The following is a 9,316-nucleotide window of genomic DNA, read 5'->3' on the forward strand; positions in this document are numbered from 1 at the left end:
ATATCAAATTGTGGATGTGTATTTTTGAGAAAATCAAGAGTAAGTTTTCAGAAGTTATGATTTACGATATCAGAAAAGGAAGCAGAACCTAAAAATGACCTTAAAAAACAAATTTCCTTTTTTAAATATAAATAAATCAGGTTTAACTTTCTGGAACCAAAGAAGAAAGAAGAGATGCAATTTTTTTTTTTTTTTAGCACTCTTTGTTAAGCAAGTAGACCTCACTCAGCTTTTGCTGAGGGTCACATTCAGAAATTGAATGACAATGTATACATTTTTTAAAAGAGCAGTGAAGGCATTTTATTTTAATTATTTTTAGTTTAAACCTTTTGTTATTGGATGAAAAATTTGCAAAGAAAAATTTGACGTTAGTTTTTCTGTATACTTTCTTCTTTTGATAATTACCAAATTCTTGTCACTATAAGAAGAGAGAGTGAGCACCTATGAAAGAAAGGAAGTCAGACCTTTGAATACCGTAACAATTTGAATTTCTGTAGGATAGAAAAAGCCTGTACCATTTCTAAATGATTCACCTAGTTTCTGATCCAATAGAGTTCCAACATGCCTGTACGATTTTGATAGGTCTTCTGTGAGTGTTGTAAGTGAAAAGTCAGGGTTTAATGCTTTCTACAGAAAGGGAAGGGCTGACTGCTGGATACAGTTTTGCCATTCTGCAGACTTCTACAAATCAGTACTTAAATCTGCTTTAAAATATGTCTCTGTGTACAAGCCCCCCAAATGACTGGGATGAAATTTCTTTAGCTTTTGCTAATCTTTGCTGCAAGGGGCAAATGGGGGAGTATTGTAATATTCATTTATAGAAGTGTGGAGAAGCAGAATTCGCATGGATTGCATTTGTGGCACTGCCTGAAAATCATTTTTATGTTTAAACTGGCATCTCATAGTCAGTTATGAGCCCAGTCGTACTGCTGCTAGTTCTAAGTTCATGCCAGACTCGATTCTTACCTGAGAGACTATTTTCTCTCTAGCTTCACTCATCTGTTTTTTCCTTCTTCTTTTACTTCTGCTGCTATCATTTCAGTAAATTTAGATTGGTGGCTTTCGAATTCCCCTATCTCCTTGTCCCTGGGACTTGTCCTGGGTGAGCTAGAGGTCTAGGGTTGCATTTTGCTTTTGAGTCTTACCATTTTCTATTTTTAAATTTTTATTTTGTTTTCTGTGTTGATTCTTGTAAGTTTCTTATGAAAGATAGCTTTATAACAAGTATCAAAGTTTCCCTTAGGGAATGTCTATTCCTCAGAGATGTCTTTTCGGTGTGGCTGGTTCTCAGTCTTTGTATCTGTCCCAAAATTTGTTAAGGATCAGAAGTTGCTATTTATGTGGCTCAGCACCCACTCCTTTAGTACCGAGTTATGGTGATGGTTATGACCCCAGACAATCATACTGTTGTCATACAAAGGAGAACAGCTAATTACAAGTATGACATCTGGGCTAAAGTACTACCATTAGCAATAATAATAATATCATCAAGCACAGCTTAGAAACTGACAGACTGTGATAAGTATTAATTTGGTACCTTTAACCATAAGAGCAAGATCTACAGTTATATAACAAAATCCAACAGGAACCAAGAACTTGTATGCAGTGAGTTTGTCCTTAGTGGAGTGATTTAATCCTATGGTGAAGGAATTAAAAGGGATAGGGGACAAAACAGATATAAATAAATGGAAATATAGTAGAGGCAAGGCTGGAGGATAAAAGAGGATCACCTGAGCTTTGGGAAATTGGAGAAGAGAACAGGAGACAAAGAATGTAGAATAAAATGGACTTGATTCTTGAAAGTCTGATTAAAAAGATCACTTTGTCCAGATGCAGTGGCTATTGGAATTCTCTGCTGATGCCTGAACACTTTGACTGTGGGTTCTGGGACCCCCTAAGGTAACCAAACTCTGGGGATTCTTAAGTCCATTATATAAAAGTGGTGTTTACATATAACCTACACACATCTTCCTGTACACAATAAACATTTCTACTTGACTTATAAAACCTGAAACAATGTAAATGCTACATCCATGGTTGCTATGCTGGTTGCATTTAGAGAATAATGACCAAGTCTTCAATGTTCAGTGCAGAAGTAATTCTTTTGAAAAATATTTTTGACAAATGGTTTGTTGAATCTATGACCACACCTGTAGGAGCATGTAGATATGGAAGGTGGGCTGTACTTGATTGTCTCATTACCTGAACAAGAAAGCTGATGACCAAGAAACACACTGGGGACCTCTGTTTTCTGTTTTGATCTCTTCACTTACAGAACCAAGAGTGTAGCTCACGGCTATTTCCTAGCCTCCTTTTTAACCAAGCCCTGTCTTCAGCCTCCTTCTAAGGACAGTGGGAGCCACTTGGCTATGTGACACTAACCTTAGCTCTTTGCTCCTAGCAGATTACACCTTCTGTATTAGCTTTCTCATTGCTGGGATGAAATACAGACCCACAATTTAAAAGCGGAGAGGATTATTTGGCTTATACAATAATTTTGAGGGTTCAGTCCATGGCTGGCTGACTCCAAAGCAGAAACGGCACAGTAGAAGGGCCTGGTGAAGAAAGCAGCTCAGTCCATGGCAGCCAGGAAGCAAAACAAATGCAAGAGCCAAAGCAAGATATACACCCTTCCAGGTCACAGCCCAGAGACCCACTTCCTTCATCCAGGTCCTGCCTCCTAACAGCATGTTCTGCTATAAGTTCATCAACTGATTAATCCACTGACAAGTACAGCTCCACCATAACACACTCACCTTGCAAAAGGCCCCTGTCTGAACTCAAGACTTCTGGGGAGCACTTTAGATCCTCTTCATGACACTCTCAGAATTTCTCATGTCTCCCATTCACACCATGAAGCTGACAATTGTCGGCCATCTGAGGGATACAGGGAAAATGCCCACATGGGCAGTTTTAGAACATTTCTTTAATGGTTTGCTGGTTCATCAGCTTTTGATCTCTCTTGTTTTTTCTGACTTTCTGTAATTTTTCAAATAAAAGTCTATATTACTATGTATGGTCACAAAATTTTGGGTCAGTTCTCTTCCCCATATGGTCAGGGAATGAGTTTTTTTGAGTGCAGAGTCAACCAGACAGAAGGTAAGTAATCATGTTTTCAACATACACAGCATATGGATCATTATGAATGATTCAGAATCTACTTTAAGATTTCTGATCTGTCTCTAAGGTCCTATAGAGGGATCTGTTATTGTCCTGCTATGGGGTGGGGAAATTTTGCTCCATGACACTCAGTGACAGAACACCAGACACAGCAGAGATGTTCACTTTTTACACCTGTGACTGAATACTTTGAAATAAATATCATGGGTTTTTTTCCTCTTTTTGTATTTCACTGATTCCTATTGAGTAATAAGTATGATTACTAACTGATCTTTAAGTGAGGCCATTTACATGCAGTTATGGTTCATTCCACTCTCCACACAAAATTTTTGTGTATATACAATGCTAAGTGAAATTTTCCTTGTTTCTTTGGAAATTCCTGCAAAAGTTCAAGTAGTAAACCACATATCAACATTTAATTAATCATTTATGGAGGCGATACATCATGTAAAAGAGTTCTAGAAATTCCAATTTTTATATTGATGTATCAAACTACTTTAATTTGTATAAATGGGTTTGTGGTGGCTGGAATCATGAGAGATAAGAATTTAAACATTTGAACTCTATTAGTTTCAAAGACATACATCTCAAATGAGGCTAACACCATTACTAGGTAATGGAACCTGATTACAGAAATAAGCATTTTAATTGATTCTTTAATTTTCTATATGTAAATAGGCCCTTGTAAAAGGTTGAGGGATAATGTATGCTCTGAAATATTAAATATTTTCTTCCCAAGACGACTCACACAAAACAAGTTACTGCTTATCATTGTTTTACCAAATAATTTTCAAAGATCATGCAAAGTGAGGCAATTTTACATTTTCACCAACATGTGGTTTTGGGCACTGGTTCTTAAACACGAACTGTACTTGTTACTGTATTTGCCTTCTCCTTTATTGTTGGGCATCTATGAGTCTTTACCTTTAGCTAGAAAGTTATTTTGAACCAGTTATCACTTGACATACTATTGATGTTACTCCAAAGAGGTGGCAGAGTGAAAGGACTTTGTGACCCAAAGAAAGGACTCACCCTTGTCAGTGAAGTCCCAGACTGGCACTGCCAGAAGAGGATTCTGATGTCTAGGTCTGAGCCTCAGCTACATGGATCAGGCAGTCAAGGTAAACAAGTACCCTATCACACACATGCTTACAGACTTAAAGGATCAGGTCCCAGGTCAACAACAGAACACACTGATGATGGTAGGTTTACTTTGGGTGTTTCAGGAAGTTTCAGTTTCATTAAGCACACTTGGACAGGTTTAAGTAAGTGAGCTATTACACCAGAAAGTCAATTTGTTTGGATAAAAGCTTGAGTCTCAACTATCCAAGATGGAATGTATAAGCAGCCTTCCCAAAATTTGAAGTTTCACTGCATAGTTTGTTATTCCTGACAAACCAAGACCCAAGCATGTCAGATGGAAAATTCCACTATTCCTAAGTTTTAAATTCATATTATTCTGACATGCATTTCATTTCATGCATTATTTTCCTGATGTCCTATGCTTTGTCCAGTGTAACCACAGTGTATAAGCTACCAACCCATCAGCCACCCAGTAGCTGGCATGATTACCAGTTAGACTGCCACAGTATTGTGGGGCTTGTGCTCAGTTCATCTTTCTTTACTTAGTAATGCTATCATAATGTGTGCAGTGATGCCAGCACTACAGATACACCAGAGGAGCTGCAGTGCTTCCTTTCAGTGAAAAGGTGAAAGTTCTTGATTGCAAAGAAAAAGTCATATTCTGAGGTTGCTAAAATCTGCAGTAGGAACATCTATCCATGATATTGTGAAAAAGGAAAAAGAAATTTGTGCTAATTTTGTCACACCTCAAACTGCAAATGTTGTTACTATGCACAATAACTGCTTAGGTAAGATGCAAAAAAATAATATTTATATGTATTTAGGAAAGACATAGGGTACATAGGTTCAGTTTGAACTGTGATTTGAGCATGAACTTGGCATGAACGTGTGGCCTTGGGTGGTATCTTAGTTACTTCCTTTTGCTGAGACAAAATATTTGATGCCCAAAGTTAAAGGGGAAAAGTTTGTAGAGGTTTCAGTCCATAGTTGGCTAGCGCCAAGGCAGAGTGGCACATGGCAAAGGGGTGTCACAGAGGAGAGATGGTTCAATGCATGCAGAAGACAGCAAATGCAAAGAGGGACCTTGTCATTCTGCCCCTTTTATCTTATCCAGACTACTTAAAGCAGGTAGCACTCACACCCTTAATCTTAGTGCCCTTGACCCTAGCATTGTACCATGACACACTCTAGATCCAACCACCTTTGAAAAAGCCCCACCTATGACCAGATGAGGCTTTGAGGGGACCTCCAGACATGAGCCATAACAAGTACAGAACTGGTGGAGAGATTTTTGGTAAACCTGATAAAAGGCTCTCTCGTCCATGTTATAAATTGCACCATTTAACTATTTTTTTCTCTCATCTGGAAGGATTTTTATTAAGAGGTGGTACAGTTTTCTTGTTTGTTTGTTTTGTTTTGTTTTTGAGGAAGGGTCTCACTCTGTAGTTTAGACTGCTCTGGAACTCACTGAGTAGCCCAGGCTGGTCTTGAACTCTCAGTGATCCTCCTGCCTCAGCCTCCCGAGTGCTGGGATTACAGGCGTGTGCCACCACGCCTGGCAAGAGGTGGTACAGTTCAAACCAAGACAGACAACAATATGTCTTCATGTACACCAGATTTGTACAGTTCACTTTTAAGTTACATAAATTATTAGTAGTAATTAATGCTTGTTCCTTAATGTCTATAATTATCCTGTCCACTTAAGGAGCAACACAAGCTCCCTTAAACTCTTCGAAATAAGATTCAGCACCATTTCTTACAATGTGTTGAATCAGGAAAGGTCTTGTTTTGACTATTACTGCTTCCATAGAGAGCTGTCTAGAAGATGTCTGGTGAGTTTAGATGATCTTTTTGGCAAAAAAAGAACTAAAGAGAAAATGTTTTAAAGTACGTATTTGTGCATCTGCTTAATTAGAAATAAATCTACTATGATGTTATCTCAAAACTACCCTAACTGGTCAGCAGTACAAATTTCAGATCCTGAACATATTTGATGCTATGTCATAGTTGTAAATGTCAAATTTCTATCAGGATACAGTAACGGCTTCTAAACATACAAATTTATTAAACAACAACAACAACAATTTCAAAGAGATTTTATTTTTGACAAATATTATGAAACTGGCAAGCTCGAGGTGCTGGGTCACTCAGCTTGCTGGGCAGGAGTAGGCAGATCTGGGAATTGCCCTCCTGTAAGCTTGCTGTGCATCCCAACCCATTCTGTTCTCTGAATGTAGCCACCCAAATGCCCGAATTACCCAGCCTGGGTTGAGGCATGCCTGCTGGGTCTCCACAGGAGGAGACAGGAAGTGCTGCCTAAAGATCCTGCCTGTGCTGCAGTGCCTGGTCCTAGAAATGCATACTTGTTCTCTGCAGATGGTCCTGGGAGGGGCAGAGGGCTGGACTCTCACCAGCAGCCTTTCTGAGTCACCCTAGCTCTACCTAGACCACACACCTGGGTGTCACAGCAGCCCCCCAGGGACCACCCTCCTCTCCCCTCTTCCAGGTCACCTGCCCCTTAGGGCGAATGAGCAAGCCAGATCCCATGGTGCAGGGCTTGGAAGCCTTCTGTGAGCTCCAGCTGACTCCTGCCCTTTTCTCTGTCTAGGGCCCCAGCCTGGGCTGAAACCTCTCAGTGTAGCCCCAGTGACAGCACCACTGCCTGTCCTTTACTTGTCCTTCTGGACAGGAGCACAGGTGTGCCTTGGCGGTGTGAGTGGAGCCAGGCCTCCCAAGCTCAAGCCCAAGCCCTGCTCTGTCATGCCTTCCGGCTGTGGCCACCCTAATGCAGGAAAGGGAGCAGTTCCCTTCAGGAACCTTCCAGGTAGGGTCAGAATCTCTAAAATAAGATCCCGAAGAATATAAGATTGAACCATAAAAAGAGAAGTTTTACTGATGTTTTAGGAAGGATTATAGAATTACTCAAGAAAGCTTAAATGACAAAACAGCACCAATGTTAAACACATTTATTTTCCCTGAGATTCTAGTCCACAAACAATACACAGACTACTGAAGAGTGCTTTTCAAGCACTACTGTACAACTGGATCAGCTGGATGCTTGCTACAGGGTCCCTGGAATCTGTGGGGGGCTGAGCATCCCCCTAAATGCTCATGATTGAAGAGTGCTTTTCAAGCACTACTGTACAACTGGATCAGCTGGATGCTTGCTACAGGGTCCCTAGGAATCTGTGGGGGGCTGAGCATCCCCCTAAATGCTCATGTGGTAACCAGTCATCCTGTGAGCAGCAGGACACTGGACAACGTGGAGGACTGCGAGAGACACTTACTAAGAAGAACACCATGTAACAGAATGCTAAAGTCACCAGTGCACAGCAACAGCAATGTTTTTATACTAAGATCCATCTTTGGTTTTCAATATTTCCATATGCCTGGTCAATTAATAAAGCCTCATTAAATTCACAGGCTTTAACTTCAAAAATAAAAAGTGCTGTAATCTTAAAAATAAAACATGGCCATATTTAAGAACTTTTAAGAAACTCAGGTATTTCTAAGAGTGAGAGAAAATCAATCTTTGCAGAAACTCCTGAATTTCTATTTCATTGCATAAACCCCAAATTTCTGTCCATTTGAGTCTAATCTCCATGACACTTGGCATGTTCCCAAGAGCAAGGCCATTTATACCAAATGTAGTTCTCTCAGCATGTAGCTTTTGTAGGAAAGTTCACATTGTTATATCTATAATAAAAAGTTCTTGTTTCTTGTAGCCAGGTAGGAAAATGGACAATCTTGAAATTAAAACATAGTTCTAATGGTTATAAATATTTAAGTTTACCCCATACATGCAATTTCTAAAACTATGGAATTTACAAACAATAAATATTAATCTTGCAACAAATTAGTGTAATAAAATTTCAGTTACAATCATATGTCATGTGCATTTGATTGGAGATGGGAAGAATATATTAGTGGACTAATTAAGAGGATCAAAAGGAAGATGGACCTCAGAAGTTTGTGAGGAAAGGGATCTTTGTCATTTCTAGTGGTATCAACGTAACCCCAATGGTCAGTGTGCTCAGTCTGTGCCTCCCTGAGTTGGCACAGACTTTTCTTAGGGCCTGGCCCTGGCCCTGGGTCCCTGGGTGCTGCTAATGAAAGGGAAGTTTTGAGAAGGTCTAGGAAAATGTATGCCTAACATTCCTTGTGGCTCAATGTGGCTCTTTCTGGGCACAAAATTAAAATGAAGTAAAGGATGCGACTTTGAACACGAACCTTATGTAACCCTGCTTCTCCTATATGGCATGTCATGGACCCTTAATCTGCATAAAAATGCTCATTTTGGGATTTTTTTGGAGGTGAGGTAATGGGGATTGAACTCAGAGCATCGGCTCTTTTGAGACAGGATCTCACTAATTGTCCAGGCTGGGATCAAACTTGCAATCTTCCTGCTTCAGTATCTCTGAGGGCTGGATTACAGGTGTATACTCCCAGACCTGGCTTTGCCGCCTGGATTAATCCAGCAGCTTCTTTGGATTGTCACAGCAAGGAGCTCCAGGTGACCAGCGTGTCCCTAATGTGCTGGTCTAATCCTTGGTGGGGACGTGCTCATAGCTTCTTCCCTCTTACCATACATAGCGATCCATGGTTCCGCTACCATTCCCTCTCCTATAGCTAGGAATTTTTCTTAACCTGGAAGTTTTAACTTATCATTTGGTCCAAAGAGAATATTTCAGGTAAACAATGCACATGGTCCCTCTTGGCAAAGCTCTGCTCCAATCCTAACTTTCCAATTGTCCCTGTGACTTCCAATTGTCCCATAAACATAAGTGCATGGCCGCAGAGCATGCCCGCATGCAAATGACTCACTTACACACTTGACTCTTTCCATTACTTCCTTTCTCATTATGGCCACTGACCCTGATTGAACACTACCAATTGTCCAAGTGTGTCCTACTCACTCTTTACCTTCCTACTCTGAGGGCCCCTGGAGTGAGATTTGTTGAGTGACATTATAAGAACAGCCACCAAGGCTAAGGCAGCCCCCAGACTGGGAGGCCCCCGGGGGCTGACCTCCTGCACCACTCCTGAGAGGAGAGGGGCAATGATGCGGGCTACAGCAGTCACTGATTGTCCCACACCGATGACAGCACCGCTG

Source organism: Fukomys damarensis, unplaced genomic scaffold (genome assembly GCF_012274545.1).
Source record: "Fukomys damarensis isolate Sample0158 unplaced genomic scaffold, DMR_v1.0_HiC HiC_scaffold_9, whole genome shotgun sequence".
Taxonomy (NCBI): domain Eukaryota; kingdom Metazoa; phylum Chordata; class Mammalia; order Rodentia; family Bathyergidae; genus Fukomys; species Fukomys damarensis.